This window comes from Mya arenaria, chromosome 15, assembly GCF_026914265.1.
Source record: "Mya arenaria isolate MELC-2E11 chromosome 15, ASM2691426v1".
Lineage (NCBI taxonomy): Eukaryota > Metazoa > Mollusca > Bivalvia > Myida > Myidae > Mya > Mya arenaria.
Genome location: NC_069136.1, coordinates 13,356,092 through 13,374,666, shown reverse-complemented (window position 1 = coordinate 13,374,666; position 18,575 = coordinate 13,356,092). Strand labels below are relative to the sequence as shown.

At 33.9% G+C, this 18,575-nt stretch overlaps 1 long non-coding RNA gene across 1 annotated transcript; it reads right to left on the bottom strand.

The window, feature by feature from the left end:
* Positions 1-5,379: 5,379 nt before the first annotated feature.
* LOC128218813 (uncharacterized) lies at positions 5,380-9,005 on the bottom strand. Its single transcript, XR_008258470.1, has 4 exons — positions 8,913-9,005; positions 7,716-7,815; positions 6,697-6,747; positions 5,380-6,456 (listed from the first exon to the last, which is right to left on the bottom strand). It is a non-coding gene; the product is annotated as an uncharacterized LOC128218813 (long non-coding RNA).
* Positions 9,006-18,575: the final 9,570 nt, after the last annotated feature.

Genomic DNA, 18,575 nt, shown 5'->3' with positions numbered 1-18,575 from the left:
TCGAAGTGAATTGTAAAAACCTCATTTTATAACTTGAAGCAAGAAATATTGAATGCATTGTGTCCGTTAACTGTAGCAGACATGGTTTGACTACCCCCTTTGCCCAGTGAAGTGTTCTAGAGAAGATTTCCTACTGGACCATTTCTGTCGACGCATAAGTAATTGAAGATATTGTTAAATACCACTTGTATGTGTACATGCTGGGTACCCCTTGCACATAATGAAAGCTAGGTATGAATAATATACGATTTTAAAATAATTGCAGTAAACTGAATGGAAGCTGTACACACACTTATAAGTACACATTCACGTGCTGTTTCACAACATCTCATGTAACTACTGAGAACACATGTTTACAGTACATATATTACACTGTTTTATTTGGACTCATTTTATAAAAAAAACATTTAATTCCTGTTTTGTTATTATTTGTTATAAATCAAATGCTTGAAGTCATGTTTTATGATCTTATAATAAAATTTTATTACGGGTCTAGTTGTTCGTTGTAGCATTGTTGAGTGAACGTCTCTGATTTTGCCTCATAATTAATGAATTTCACACGAACATGTGTATGGAACCTTCTGTAATGTTTGTGATGTATGAGATTTGCTGTTTGGAGACTTTCAGACGGAATTCTTTCCTTAGAATTAGAATGTACCATTGTTTATTATCGCAATGTCTGTTAACATTGCCAGCAAAGCACAATAGTAGAATATGGAGTCGTGCAAAGAAACTGGAGCGAGTAGATAATTCTAGGCTGGCTAACATCAAACGTCATTGCCCCGATATGTTCATTATTGAAAAAAATGAAATGTTAATTATTACAAACTTTCAGTCGTTTATGGAACAAAATGTAATAAATGCCTCATTGGCCAAAGTCAAAAGCTAATACACAAAAAGGTAAAAGGTAAGCCTGATAGATACTTTTTATTCCTCCATGAAATGAAGAGCAAAACATTGATATATATACTAATAATGACACATATTATGAATTACATTTAACACAATAATATTCAAACAATACGAGTAAACCAAACATGCATATTATGTACACAAGTAGACAAACAGAATAAAATATCAAGTACTCTCGAAAGATAACAAAATTAAGCATTGGTAAGAAATATTTAGATTTAGAGCAGCCCTCTATTCCTAGGTATAATTACACACATAAATGCAAAGCTAGTACGAAAAACGAAATAACTAGGAAAGCAAAGTGTGATTTTACAATATACCTAATTCTGGATCAACTTAATTCAACAAGTTATTGACACAAGATACATATGATTTTAGCAAGGTACAAATTCTGAAAATTGATATCCCAATGTCCGTTTTGATCAGTCTGTTCCCTGGAGAGATTGTTTTGAAACTTACCATAAGGAGGTAGATCTAGGGTTTCTCGACCCTTAAAGTCACGCAAATCACTTCGATCCGAGTAAACTTCCCGCTTTGTGGTAGATTTGTCATATTTGACTAACTCCTTTTTTTTTTTTTAACTAGACCCTCGATCAGATAAAGTAATGGCTGTGGTCATGCGTGAAGGTCAATATAACTTGACCATGACAACATTCGTGACCCTGACCAACTTCCATATTTATGTTAAATATTCCACGTTAAAAAAAAATCAGACTTCGATCCAAGTGTATATTTTGTACTTACTAAATTCTGCTGGTTGGAAATTTGTTTACCTATAAGGTTTGCACTGTTCAAATATGGCCATTTTGATCTCAAGACTTGTGGACGGACGCACACTCTTGATCCGTGTCATCTCAGGTGCCGCCGCTTTAAAATATTGAGAAAAAGGTGTTTTTTACGTCTTGTGTCGGTATAATTGACATACACGGCAAAGTCCCGATAACGGTTTTTACCTTTTATGGCCAATTTGAGGGATAAACACACGAATTAAATGGGCTAAAGTATGGTCTTACAAGATGCTTCGAATGGTAGATTGCTAAAAGTCGTGTACACCCGGATCGTGCAGAAAAGGTTCAAGAGCGGGTTCTAAAACCTGGCCAATAAACGGGGGAATGGGCATTTTGGTAATGTATCGTTTAACTCATAAAGAAGTTTAAGGCTAATCAGTCATATGCTATCGGAATGGTTACAAAAATAACAACTGAGTGAGGGCTATCCGCTTCTCCTAGGCACCAGCTAAAGAGTAGAAACGGTTTAAACCTATGTACCATCTCGGTGCGTATTCAAGAGCGGTTAAGAACACATTGGACAAAAGATGAAAGCCCAAATAGCCTTAAATGCTATAATATTTGGCATTTTCTCTGAGAAAAAAACAACATCATGTTACAAAAACGTTCATGTCTGCTTAATTGAAGTGCGGTCGTCCGTCTGTACGAGTAAAATAGGCTTTCAACGCTGACTGCGGCTGGTGAAAACCCTTTTTTGTAATATTGTTCACTATTTTACACCTGGATTTGGACAAACTGCCAGGTCTTAATAGATATGATAATCCAATGCCGACAGAAAGGTCATTTGGACGCTAGAAAATCCGCCGTTATGGATTTTGCAGAAAAAAAGTGCAATGAGTTTTACCATGAATGCCACTTTCTCTTGGAGTAACAACTGCTACCGGGAACCGGGTTATACACATTTACCGGAAAATTCTCTGTATTTTTCGGTGTCAAAAAAGATCATGAAAATCTGTTTTATTCTGTTCTGCTGGAAATTTCAATGAAAAGGCTGTGGTCGGTCAAGCAAAGATTATACAAAATATAATTCCACGTTAGATCGACCCTCAGCGTACTCGCATGATGAATTGGCCGACAGAATTATAGAATGAGGTTCTGTATACACAACTTTTCACAAAGTTACATTACCTTATTTTTTAAATAAAATATTCTATTAGTCTATGATTTGCAAATTGTTATTTGTCAGTCAAATTTGTACCTATAAGTAAAAACGTTCGACTGCCAAATTCATGTAGCCATAGATACAATATTGCTTTCTTACATTGAAACGGGGGTTTAAGTTGAATGCCATTTAATCACTTTTATAGATAAAGGCAGCAATTCGTATGCAGAAACTGTAGTGTCATTTCAGAAATTATGTCATCGACATTGTGTTTAAGCTCTGTGCTTACCTCTCTTCTTCTTTCAATAAAGTGTGTCACCAATTAATAGGTATCACTGCACTGTTTAATTGTCACTGAGGGGATTGAATTTCATAAAAATGGAAATATTTTTTTGATATTGTCACTTTCTCAAACAATGAAATATCATATTCAAATGATATTCTCAAAATTCACTTCTTTCACAAGGTGAAACATCATGCAACATGATATTGAAATAAACATTTTTCTTTTACTATATCCACAAAAAGATGGCTATAAAATGACTTAATGTACATTATATATGAAAGTGATTTTATTAAGGAAATTGCACCGATGATATTGTGTCCCAGCCCTGTACATACTGAAGTTCAATATAATGCGAGAACAGGAAAATTTTCGAAAAATTATCTTTTATATGTGCACTGTTTGAGATGATCAGATATCTGTTTTATTTCATGGAAATATCTTTTTAAAGCATTGGAAAGCACTCGCTGTTATATACAATGTAGATATGAAAAAAACCTCATGGTATACCTTTTCAGGTTCAGTGGGAATCTAAATATGACTATAAAAATCCCTCAACTACTCAATGATCAGCCAAATTCAAACATACCGTAACATGTTCAGTATTTTATTCAATAATATAACATAGTACATTATAATAATTTTTCACAGGTCTATCTATGGCACAATGATGGTTAATGATTACAGAATAACCTAGAACTTAAAAAGAACATATAAAACAAGTTTGATGCTAAAATCACTAATGTTTCTCTTAAAGCTACACTCTCACAGATTTAATGTTTTTACAACTTAATGAAAGTTTCAAGTTACATAAAACATGAAAATCGATAGGAGATAAATGCAGTACTATAAATAAAATATGTATTAAAAATAATACATATTTTTAATACAAAGACACAAATTAAAGAAAGCAGACTGTCAGGCCATGATAAAGATTTGTGGAGACATAACCTCAAAGGCATACAAAGACATAAGACTGTGAGATGCCTTGTTAGTACATTTCAATGATTAAGAATGGATCATTAGTTCCACTAACTCTGACAGAATTTACTTCATATCATCTAACTACTACATAAAATATCAGAGGTCAAATTCTTAGGCAATACTAGCAAGTGCATACATGCAAAGACACATAGATCATAATATATCCACATTAAACACATTTTTTAAAGATGCACTCTTACTCCCAAAAAGGTTTACCACTACTAATACTATTGTTTTAATATTGCGAAAAGGATAAATGAATGTTGAAAGCAATGGTTCTCATGAAGGATACCGATTTTGATTTGAAAGAAATGTGCATAAAACATGGTGTATCTACCTTATGAGACTATTAAAGTAGATCACAGTAAATCTTTTAGCATTCATCAATCATTAAATATTTTTGCGTTTTCTGTTATTAAATACAGGGTTACAAACTTGCTACCAGTAATAAATATGTTCCATCAATGCATTATTTAGTAAGTAGTTAAAGGTTTATCACTCAAAATGTATGTTTGTTATACATATGTATGCATTGATTTTGAATAAGAGTGTCACTTTAACAATTAATTTGATTTAAAAATTACCTGACAAGAATAAAATTAAAAGGCAGCAACAACAGTCACAGTATGTTTTAGCATATGCTATTTAAAACAATCTCTCAATATGGTCCAACTCGTACCCTACACATAAAAAGTACAAGTTGTATTTAAAGATAAATTCATGGTAAGTAAACAGCTACAAATTTAAAAGAAGTGACACTCTTATTCAAATTAACATTTTTTTTTTTAACAATGTATCTTCTTACATTATGATGTAATATGTGCTTGTCAAAAGCAATAGAAAAATCAATTTAAAAAGTAAACAAGAATCGTGATGTGACAATAATTGTTTTGTTAAGGATTGGCAGAAGAAGTTCAGTTTCAACTGCTGTCTTCTATTTTTGTAACAGTGACCTAGATCCTATGCGCCCAAAACACAATCTCATGAAAGTTCTCAATAAACTCTTCCTATATATCAAGTTTGGTCACAGTATATCAACCATAACTTAGGTTATTCAGTACCAAAAAGTAATATTTTTTTAGTAACAGTGACATTGACCCTAAGGGGCCCAAGGCATTCGAATGAAAGCTCTCCATTAACTTGTCATATATACCAAGTTTGGTCACACATTGTCACCCCTTACTTATTCAGTACAAACTATATTTGTACTTTTCAGCAATACTGACTTTGACCTAGATCATAACCCAAAACACAATAAAAAAGTCTATATGAACTTTCATATAAAACAAGTTTGGTCACAATATGTCGACCTTTAAGTTAATCAATACCAGTTCTTTTGCTTTTAATAGTAACTTTGACCTTTATATTGATCCCAGAAGCCTAAAACGCAATCTCATGAAAGGTCTTCATAAACGCTTCCTACATACGAAGTTTGGTCACTATATGTCAAACCTAGCTAAAATTATTTTACACATAAGGTGACTTTGAAGACCCTTCCACCAGCCCGCCCAAACAATTAGCTTTCAAAAACCCTGTTAAGAATATATAAATGTGCCTGACATAAGAAATAAAAATGAAAAAAGGGCAATAATTTGTATTTAGTTAAAATGGAGTTATGTCACCTTATTGTAAGATGTTCATCATTAATTGTGCAAGGTATTAAGTCCATTGAATGAAGGCTATTGAAGTATTAACCTCATTATGTAATGACCCTGAACAACTGTATGGAGTATTAAGTGACTTTAATGAAGGGTTTTGCAGTTATGAGTGAAAATCCCAACTTGGTCTTAAACTTTAACCGGACGCTAAAGCCAAAGCAGATGCTGAGGCGAGTGGTATAACCCTCCTTATTATTCAAATAGTCCAGCTAAAAATGTTGATAAGGGCTATTCCATTTAAAAATATAACCACTGGAGGGAAGGCATTTATTAAGTTTTTATGCCAACCCCATACAAAAGCAAATGTGGATTTTGGGGTGCAAATTAGCAAAAAAGCCCAACCATATATTATTAAAAATCTGCCAAACCCGGTGGTTATATGTTTTAGAAGAATAGCCCTAAGTGTTAATTACACTAAATATCGCCTTATTACAGCTTTGTTATTGACTTAAGACATGAGATGTTTATAATGTGTATTAGAGAGGTCCAATATCTACCATTTTTGTTTAAGTCCCAGTCTAATCAAGATATCAAACTGGTATGTACCGGTACTCCCATATTTTATTGAAATGATTCCAATAACACCCTTATCTCTGTTACTTAAAAATACAGTTGTCATAACAGAGCCTGTCCTCTTTAAGTCCACATTGGCAGTGAGATTAAATTAAAATGTGATTCTGTTCATTCTTCTTCAAACAGCATTCATCGTGAATCTCTGACATCTTTAATCTATTGGAAATAGAAAGAAGACCTTCATAGAAATTATTTCCATTTTCAGTTTTATGTATTTCATCATTATGGCAATTAAATAATAGTACAAATAATATCAAATTATTATAAAGATGATTTTGACTTCTGTCATCTTCATTGCATCTAATCCATCTACATTATACTATCCTTTTACAATTGACATCTTTTTTAAATATATATATATATATATATAAATACTGAATGTCTAATAAACATTACCTGTAAAAGTGTCATGACTTGCACCCATATCTGTTTTAACTGAGTCTGTATCTGAAAAGAGTGCATAAAATCAAAGCTTCACATACAAATTAGCTTCATGTAATAAAGAAATATATAATGATGCTATGAAGACAAACATGCACTTATAATAAACTAGAGGCCTATGTTCTACTGGCTGGGTTTGTGTGGTCAACATCACTGTTTTCGAAAAGAACCAACCCCTTATGGATTCTGAATACTCATTTTTTCATAAAGGCCCATAATCTTATCATTTCAAGGTTTTTCGAAAGGAACCAAGCTCTAATGGATATCAAAATACTGTACAAGTTTCATCAAGATACGATCAAAACTGAAGACTGTATCTTGTTAACCAGCAACTGCTTACTGACACACTGATGTTTTTACTATCAAGGCCCATAATCTAGGCATGCATGGGCGGATCTGGCTGGTTTTCAAAAGGAACCAAGCTCTTATGGATATGTAGATACTGTTCAAGTTTCATCGAGATACAATCAAAACTGAAGGCTGTACCATGTTAACCAGCAACTGCTTACTGACACACTGATTTTTTATACTATCAAGGCCCATAATCTAGGCATGCATGGGCGGATCTGGCTGGTTTTCAAAAGGAACCGAGCTCTTATGGATATGTAGATACTGTACAAGTTTTATCAAGATACAATCAAAACTGAAGGCTGTATCATGTTAAAGAGGAATTGTTTACAGACGCACGGAGGCACATACTACGTACACACTACCATCGCATAAGACTAAATGACTAAACAATAAACCAGTCCATTAGTTGAATAATTAAATTATATGATTTGTAATGTTCAGTCAACATTTAATGTATTGCACAAGCTCATGGTTGTTTAACATGTTAAACTTGTTAGGAATTAAATATCCAGTTAAAAAACATATTATTCTTTGGGTTTAATTGCTGTAACGTTTGTTATTCAAATTAAATGACGCAACATGTTCAAATGGTCAATTCAGCCCATTTCTAAATTTACCATTACCTGGTATGTTTGAATTGTGTTGACCAGGTGGATGAGGTTAATGGAGCAATGGATGATAAAGCGGCTGACTGCGAGTGCTGACATCTCTAGGCTTCAGGAACTGATTCAGAAAATTAATTGAAATTAATTCTTCTTGTATATTTATGTTTTTTCCCATTAATGATTTAAAAAAAAAATAATGTCATTGCTTTTAAAGTATAAGCATGACAGCAAAAACAAATACTATAAATAAGCATATATTTGAGAGACTGTCCAAATTTCATTAATCTGCACATTTGTAGAATTCATCATGAAAAATGGGCAAATAATATTTGTTCTTTCTGAAGTTGTAATCAGATTTTGACTAGATTATGTACTGAACACATATGTCATGTAATAAAATAAAACTATGCCCTACATTCTTGTTTCAGTTCTTGTTTGGAGCACACCCAATATCAATGCAAAAGGTGCATCGCACATTTTTGTTCAAGATACATGTTTACAAGCGGCGCCATGTATAAGGCATTTTTAATAAAAAAAAAATTCCTTTTGTAAGTAAATGATTGAACACATGAATGAAATGACATACAGAATTATCATATCAACATTACAACAAGTTTATAATACTACTTGTTTTCCTACCACAGATTCTTCATGTTCTTTATGAAAAAGAAATTAAGAAAGTAGTGTTCATACATTTTGAATTTTTAATCCAGTGTTCTTTCTTACAATGAATGTAGTCAAATTATGTAGGGTTGAAGTATGTAGTTGCATTGAAAACATGAGAAAACTAATGGGACATAAATCATTCAAAAAATTGTGTGCCTATGACAATCCTTTAAAAGAAAGATGTTTGGAAGAAATTTATATACATAGAAAAAACATGATTATTTCATTTGTAGTACCGGTAATTCTTTTGCAAGGCCCAGAATCACGCAATGCATATCATTTGGTAAACAACACATTTTTCAGGCATGTGGGAAAAGGCTGTGACCTGTACTTTTTTTTTAAACTAATATACGATACATTTAAGGAGGTTGCAATTATAAGTAACTTCTACTTCAATGAAATCGGCTCGGGTTCATATAAATCAGAAAAAGAAAGATACAGAAATCGAAATGTTATATACTTAATACTCTGTGTACAGCACTGATGATGATTGAATAACTGGTTATATACAAAACATTCCATATAATTTACATTGCATCAGGGACCCACCATCATCTTCAGTTTAAGGGGTTTCATGCGCTGCAGATCCTTGACATGTGCAAGCTGCTATTGCCCTTCTCTCCATTTCTATCTCATTGGCTGCACTCACCTGGCTGAAATTTTTTAGTCTGCTTAGCACATCATAGCCACTTGGCAGAAGGTGGAATGAATTAATATTAACTTCAGTTATTATTATATGCAGTTATGACAGTATACTATCCAATGTTCTTCTATTACTTTTGATGAAAGGTTCTCTTCAAAGGACAAAAATGATAATCACAATTCTAATTGAAAAATATTTGTAAGTCATTACATGTATGTGTACCTTTTTTTCTCACAACAAGAAGTCTGCACAGTTCAAACATTTATACGTTCTTAATGTTGTTACTTGGGATGCCTCCTAGGATGGCTCAAGGCACCTGCAGAGAAACAATACTTGTCAGATAGAATATGCATTCAAAGATAAAACATTGGTTTATACACTCTTTTTTATCTCACTATTTGGACCAAATATAATACCATAGTTTTATGATAAACATTAGGTTTATCTTTAAAGATCTTCCAACATATATTTATCCATATAAAGCACATAAACAAGGCAACCTGAAACTTAAGGATTTGATAAGAAATCCTCAAGTTTGTAAGCAGACAAAGTTAATTTGGCAATATTTGGACACATTGGTTAGAGTGTCATTGTCAATTACTGAAATAAACAAATGTATGGAATAAAAATACTCTGTCAATCAGACAACAGGTGGGATTTTTCTTGTTGCTTGTGAAAATATACAAAGTACTTAACTGTTGTTTAATGAAATACCTTCTTTTTCATCAGAGGATTGATAATTATAAATCTAAGACAATGTTAAACATTGCATTATCACTAGTGTACGAGAATGATGAAATATAGGCTATATTTCAAGCCACTCCAGTTATACCTCATCCCCTAAAGATCAGCCAGTGTTATATACTAGTACCTCTTCTTGACTTTAAGCTGAGAACAGTCATTAACTTTTTTTCCTTTTCTTCTTTATGCAACAAAGTTGGTATCAGTAGTTTAAAATAAAATTAAGTGCACATTACACATCATTACAAAATATTTGAATTAGCTTGACACATCTACTCTAGCTGTTAAATAGATACATGTGGTTTACTTGTAACATTTTTGCTACCAGTAATAATCAAATATATTATCAGCTTTGACAGGTTATAATTTTCACCTACTGTAAAACCATTTTCAATTTTGTGTGGTATGAATCTCATTCATAATCCCTTGTATTTCCCACGTTTTTACAAATGCATCTAAATCCCATCGGAAAACATCCTCTTGTATACATTGATCGTATACTGAGGGCAATATACCAGTACTATTTTGCAAATATGTTGGTCAGTCAATAAAAGTTGATTTGCACTACATCTGAGTGCAATTATTGTTTGTATCAGAATTTTAGGTTTTTATTTTTCTCTTCTTTGATCCAACAATCTGATCAATTCATCAAAAAATGAAAAAAGAAAGATTGAATTAATGCAAGCCATTTAAGTTCAAATTCTATGGAGATTAATTCTGTTACTACTATATATTTTAATGTTTAAAGTAACACTCTTATTTAAAATCAATACAAACGCATGTATAAACAAAAATAAATTCTAAGTGATAAATCGTTATCTTCTTCCTAAATAATGCATTTATGGTGAGTGCTAAAGATTAACTGTGATCTACTATAGTCTCATTGAAATACTGTGATTTCTGCACCTTTCTGTTAATTAAACTTGGTACTTTATACATGAAAACCATAGATTTAAACATTTTTTCATACATTTGGTATATAAAAACAATTGTACTAATTGTGATAAATCTTATTCAGGAGAAAGAGTGTGCCTAGATTATCATGCAGATTTTTTTTTCAAAGTTTACAAGCAAACTTAAGAGAAAAACATACAAGTACTTGACATAAATGATAAGCATTCTTAGGATAGCAGTAAGCCAGTTACTATCCTCACAAGAGACAATGCTCATCAAGGAATATAAATGCATAGGAGTGATTTAATAAAGTTAGCAACCATCTTTGATTTTGTCAAATCAAATATAGAAATCTCACTTTCAGATAGCTTTGAACATAACTGTAAACGAGAAGTTGAGCTAGACACAGGAAAGGACAGTGCGATTTTAAATTTTTTCACTCTCGGGGGCATAAAAAATACACCTCAGAAATCAGTGAGATAAACTGGTTTTACTTTAACTTACCCATAAGAACTCGATCAGGCCAAAGAACATTTGGATTCCTCTTCACAAAGAATGGTGGGAATGAAAGATGGTGTGTACTGTCCCTTCTGATGCACTGTATACAGGAATGATACATGTCTATTAATCATTGTTATCACTAACTACATGAAACATGGCTTGAAACGGGCCAATTTCAGCACAATTAAGAGAAAATAAATAATATTTATATGACCATAGAAAAATTGTTTGTATTTTGGAAGTCATTTTGAAACTCATATTCTTCACAAAATTGCAGTGTCCATTCATTTTCACTTAAGGCTTGATGGGATAAAATAGTTTTGAAACTATACCATTGAATTGCTTTCAATATTTTGGCTTTCCATGTCAAATATTTATTGTTATCATAGATGCAAATAAGTCATTGCCTTAACACAAAAGTAAGTACCTAAACAAGTAAATAATCCATTGAAAAGAACTCATATTGATAATTGGCTCCAAATGTAATCTTCTGTAAAAATCAACCTTGCCTTTGTGAGCATATCCCTGGATCTTTCCTGTGATGTTCCATCCTGAACATACTTTGGCTTTCACCATTCTGGAAATGCGGACAATGGGCCTGTAACAATTCAAAACAAAATTTTACAACTATAATATTAAATTGGGGTGGGGCATCATTTCAAGATCTGTTCAAAGACACAATTAAATCAGTGCCTGAATGTACAACAAGGCAATCCAAAGGACAGCTATATCCCCTGCAAATAACATTCTCGGATATCTGAACATAACGATATTTGTTATTCATATTGTGTGTACTAAGTGTAGGACCTTTAAATGTTAGATGTGACCTTGACCATTGAGTTATGGACACAGGTCAAGGTCACTGCAAATCATCCCAATGAGGACACATTTCTACCAGGTAATATGGTAATCCATTCCTGCAAGATAAACCCCAGACACGAGCATGTGTACTATGGCCTTTAAATGTCAGATGTGACCTTGAACATTGAGGTTTGGACCTGGGTCAAGGTCACTCCACATCATCTCAATGACAACATTTGTAAAAAGTTATATGGTACCCATCAATGCATTTGAAATATAGACCCGGATCAAGTTCACTGCACATCGTCTCAATAAGGACAACATTTGTACCAAGGAAAATGGTAATCCATTAATGCATAAGTAAGTTAAAGCCCGGACACGAAATGTTATGGACAGACAGACGAAATGCATTCCTATAATCCTCTCCCCACTCTGTTGCGGGGGAATAAAATCAGAAACTTTTTAACAATCATCATTCAATGTCCGTGGACTGGAGTTACAAATTCAAAAATATTACAACTTAAAGCTGCACTCTCACAAATTTACCGTTTTTACAACTTTTTTTATTATTTGTCTTGGAATTAGCAAACTTTTGTGTCAATATCTGCAAACCAGTGATGAAAGACCGTTGGCAAAATGTCACATCGCAGATTTTCATATTTCCATTCCAAATTTAATGTTTTATGGCTTAGCCGGTTTAAAAAAATGCATAAACATCAATTTTGGAGAGGAAATATGAAAATCTGCCATCTGATCTTTTGTCATCAGTCTTATAAAACTGCTTTCCAGGGATTTTCGCAAAAATTGGCTCGTTCCAAGACAAAAAATAAAAAAGTTGTCAAAACGTTCAATCTGTGAGAGTGCAGCTTTAAGTCAATTTACAAAATATCAAGGTACTGAGTATCAGTGAAAGTGGCTTAAACATTGGCTTTCAAGGAGCTTTCTCACGTAAGAAAAGTAAGATGCTGGGTTTCAAAATTGGCCACGCGGGTTTGAACCCCGTCTCCGACACATTTTTTTTTATATCAAAGCGTTACACATTCTATTCGATAATTGTCCAGACATCAGATGGTCAAAAAACCCAGTAACTTCTCAAAAACAGCATAGAAATGTCCTTGTGAGCTACCATGAGGCAGATCATTTATAATGAAGATAAACACAACAATTATGTCACATCACTGACATCAGCACAGTTTACCTATTTAGAAATAGCACATAATGGGTTCCCAATTAAAAAAAAGCATGGAATGATATGACCTTGCAAGTCATGTGATCATTTCATTTCTTAAACTCAACTTTAAAGCATTGTAGCAATACATATAGCCCGGAATTAACATAACTGAGTTTTCCCATGCCGGTACAAATAAAAGGTGAATTTCAAGGTATTGAAATGCATGTAACAGTCCTCTATTGTTTCCAAAGTAACGTGTATATATTACAACGGTTTAATTTTGTTTGTACCGGAGGATTAGGTTGGGTAAACCAGAATAGCTATAATTCCGGGCTACAACTATTTGCTGTGACTTTCAGCAGAGTTGACCTTCACTGTGTCTATGTCGTGACTAGCCTTTCAGTATACTAACCAAATCTGTGATATTTATATATATAATATATGCAAATTATATAGATGAAAAGCATTCCTTTGGCTGCCATTTTAGAGCACCTGCTGACACTGTATAGAAACACCAAACCTAATTGTACCCAAAGACAAAGCAATAATAGTTCCCATAATTGGGTATTGGAACCATGAGTTCACTGGACCACTTTATTGACTTTTACAGCAGGGTATGTATTGATCTGTAATTCATTTTTTTTTCACAACAATATATAAAAGTTATGTAAATTCTAGACAATATTTTTAATTGTGTGCAATTGTATTATGCGGTGTCCCTTTAAAAGATTAATAGTTTCATATCTAAATCATGCTCCAGTAAGAGTACTTAATTCTTTTAGGTATTGGATTTGTATCAACGCTGTTAATAAAACAGTACTGTCATATAATGAAATGTATGATTTAGGTGTATAAAATAGTGTTTTTGTTTACTAAATATGTGTCTGTTTTGATGGATTTCTCCAACTGTTTGAACAAACTAGTTTGGTCGTTAGCTAGTGAAAAGGAGTATAAACATTGTTTCACTAAAAGCAATATATAGGTACCCTATGACTTGATATCAATATTATTCATGTTTGAAGTGTGTGTGGACATTTTTTTTTAAAAAGAAAAGATTACTATTACTATCTTTTGACTTTTCAATGTTATAACCCTAGAGGGTATTTAGCCTTTCTCGTATGCAAGGCTCACGCCTGTCATTTTTCGGCTGTGAATTTTAACAAATTCACAGACAGGCTGAAAAACAGACATTTTTTTCAAGTATTCTGTTTGTCATGTATAGTATACTATGAGAAATTCGTCCCTCAAACTGTCTGAAAAGTGACAATATTAAATTTTTGAAAAAGATGATCACACAAGTTAAATTGCACCAGTCAATTGTAACAACGAATTCCCAGGTCTGGGGGGAAAAAGCGTGGTAACCAATAACTGGTGCATTGCATGCCACTTCCATGAGACAGAATTGTCATATTCGGAGGCAATTGTGCAGAGACCATAAAAAATACCGTCATGTTTACATGTTGAAATTAGACTTGGAAGATAAACAACCCCGAATGCTTTATTTAACATGAACACCTTGAGACAACCACCTTATAAAATAGAAAAAAATAGAAAAAGATGTAGCAAAAGGCAGATGTGGGAAACAAGAGTCCAGGTGCAATATCCTAGCTCTTTTACGAAGAGACCCCTTAGTTCCTTCACGGGCTAGGTGTGAAGCACTGATACACAGGGTGCAACTTACCTAGACTAAACCAGTACTGAATACACCACTTTTTCAAGCACTACACTGCCAGGCACCAGACAAGGGAGCTACATGTACTTGTACCAACTTTTAAAGTATTTCAGTAAGAAGTGGCTTGGGAGTTTGAACCCTGACCTCCAACTCCTTAGGCGGACAACTTTACAACTGGGCATCGGAGACAGTTATAGATATCTACCGGCAGTATTTATTTACTGTGACAATTCACAAACATGTCTTTTTCATTTCTTAACTCCTGTGTACATGGTTTGGATACATCAGTTTTTTGGAGCATTTTAAATGTTTGACAACTATTTCCTCATGATAAATTGTTTTATTTTGTCCCATTACATGACAAGCAACCAACAATGTGGCTCTTACTTCTAAATAGAAGATTCTGATGTTGGTGATGAAATTCACATACCGTGACGTCAACTTTCATATAACCTGTTCTAATAGCCCCACAATAACTTACTGAGATGAAAAGAATTCAAACAGGAGTTATAGAAGGGCAGCTTAAAGAATAATTATGACATTACTGGTTGACCATACGTGGTATATTTCCAAACAGGGCACAAATACTGATCACCTACTAATTGTAATCAGCCCCCCCCCCCCCCCCCAAGGTCTGACTTTCGGTCCAGCCAACCCCGGGTAAAATCCCCGCCCTGCGGGAACAAACTGATGTTTAAACCCCGGCCAAATGCCCCCGCACCCCAGAGACTCTAAATAACGCCCAATCTCGGCTTAATATGGCCCTATGACAAAACCACCACGGTCACCTGGCCCTGCGGGGTCACCTGGAAAGTAAAAACACGGCCCTTTTCCCCGGTATACCCCCAGACCTGGGGGAACCGTGGTTACAATTGACTGGTGCATTATTTGATGAATACAGGGCTTGCCTTGGTCATTAATTTCATCTTGTTTGTTGAGTACTTTTTAAAAATAAAAATGCCATTTAATGTAAATACGCTTAAAAATCATAATGTAGCACACGCGGGAATGACCTCAGAAGATTCATGTGCATTTTCGAGGTTTTGTGGTTATGTTAACTTCAAGATATTTATAAATATAAATAATCTTAACATTTGAATTGCAATTGTTCCAAAAAACATTTGAAACAATAAATAACTTGAGTGAGGCTTATGCACCAGTCAATTGTAACCATGCCCCCCCCCCCTCCCTTTCTGGGGGATAGCGGGGATTTTGACTTTCAGCCCAGCCAACCCCAGCTAAAATCCCCGCCCTGCGGGCACAAACAGATGGTAAGATCCCCGCCAAATGCCCCCGTCCCCCAGGGACCCTAGGTATATTTAAAGCGAAGACAAAACCACCGCATTCACCCGGCACTGTGGGGCCACCTGAAAGGTAAAAACACGGCCCATTTCCCCAGCTATCCCTGGTATATACACCACCCACCCACCCGGACCTAGGGGGGCCGTGGTTACAATTGACTGACAGTAGTGTTTATTCAAAATAGCATACGTATGATTTATAATTGTATTACCATGCAAGGAAACAGTATATGTGCCCTCCATAGCATAATTTTACTGGTGTTTTTCTTTCCATAAAATGAACGATTGTTTTACATAAAAAAAATATTAGGACGGGAATCTGTTGTCACATTAACCAAAGATGTTTCATACGAAATTTTAACTTACAACAAAAAAGATAAGTGTGAAAAAAACACTTAAAAAGTGTACGGATTTGTATCCTTAGCCTGTATGTAGTCAAAGTAAAAACATAAAAAGAACTAACAAATAAAAAACATCAATTATTATTTTGGAATTGGATCGATGCCATTTTCACCGTTGGCTACGACGCTAAACTCAATTGAACAAAGTATTTAAATTACACACATTTAACACCACTTATCTTCTCATGATTTCATACAAACATGCAACCAAGTATGCGTAAGTCTCGTTACCGGCAACACATTTCCTTCTTCTAGGCAGCCATTTTTGTTACAGTCAGCATCACGGTAGTGTAGCACCGCGCATGCCCACACCACGTGACTATTTTAATATTCCATATATGGTAAAAACCGAAAATCTTACCACAGCCTAGTGTTAGTAAACTATTTTCATTTAGGAACATTTTAATGCGTTCATGAAAAAATATAGTCGTGAATAATTTGCCCAGACAGTTTAGAATTGTGATTGGTCTATAGTTTTGTGGGCTCAATTACTGGGATGGTTGTGCAGACTATCATGCCAGTATCTACCAAAGATTATATTCGATAACAGACTTTTTCGATTTATTTACTTTCATAAACGGGACGTTTACTGGCCGCTACAGAACTACAATTTAGTTTCGTATTTACTGCAATACAACGAGAAACTCGAGCCAATCGAGTTCGAGCCAACTGTATACTAACACTACCCCGTTTCCGTCGAAGTCGGCATGCACAAAGGACGTAAGCCACACCGTTACCACTGCCTTTAAATGCAATTGCAATACAGGTTATGAAGAAAAACTGTAGTTAAAAATAGAGCAATTGAAAATGGACATGTTTTAGTAGCTGTTCGCGGTTATTTGAAATGTCTGAAACAAGAGCAAAACTTCACTCAGTTTGCGAATGAATAAGGACTGGTTGTGTGTCGCCCATGCATTCAGATTTGTAAATATAATCTTATAAAGTTATGTCTAAATACAGTTAAATATGATGTAAAACTGATTCAGGTAGATTTATATAAGTCGTTTCAAACTTTTTACTAAAAGCAGGGTTATTTATTATTATGAATGATCGTCATATTAAAGTACGTTTTAATTATATAAGATTTAGATTTATCCATATAATGTTTGTACTAAACACGGATGAATAAATAGTATCATGTATTCCGACATTTTCCCAATGTCCATTAGAGGTTTAGTTCAAGATGGCATTAAAATGGGTTTAAGGGCAATTATTTTGAACAATCTTCTTATTTATATTGAATAAGGAAAAATATATTTTTCGCTCTTCGCTCGCTTCGGTTTTTATGAAAACTGACAAAATTTCATTTTTTTTTTTCGATCGCTCGCTCCAATTTTTTTTGGCAAAAATCCGAGGAACTAAACATTCATTTGGTGTGGCCTAAGCAGAATAAAATGGTTATACTTACAAAACTTAAAAGAAATCAGGGGCGACCAAATGATCTGATGCTAGAGGGGGCGTAACTTAGGAGAGTAAGTTTTTGACTTGCGCCCCTCACTCAGAACAGAAAAAAATGTTGGCATGGGGCTTTGGGGGTACTCCCCAAGAAAATTTTACCAATTTTGCATATATTACTTTTCTCTCCTATATTCAAATAAAAAGTAAACTTAGACGATTTAAATTCTGTTTTAAATAGCTGTTTGCGATTGCATATCATGAGGTGAATATTGTATTCGTAAAATTGTCTGCCTTAGTTTCCCGTGTACAGAGGATAAGACAGGATAAAGAGCATTTATTAAATTGTTGAAAACAAAACAATCTTGCCGCTTAATGACCACTTAAATTAGTGCTACTTATTTTGTCATGTAAAAGATAAGTATCGCTAATTTCTTTGGGATAGAACCTTCGGACATTGTGGTTAGGCCACTCCAAATTAATATTTTGTTCCTCGGATTTTTGCCCAAAAATGGAGCGATTCTGCGATGAAAAAAGTAAAATTTTGTCAGTTTTTATATAACCTGATTCAATAGTATTGCCCTTTGACCTTTGACCGAGTTAAATATAATCTTAAACTTAATCTCTATTTGGAAAATTGAAACATGTTCGAATACATACTATTTCGTCTTCCTTTTTAAATCAGCACAGTA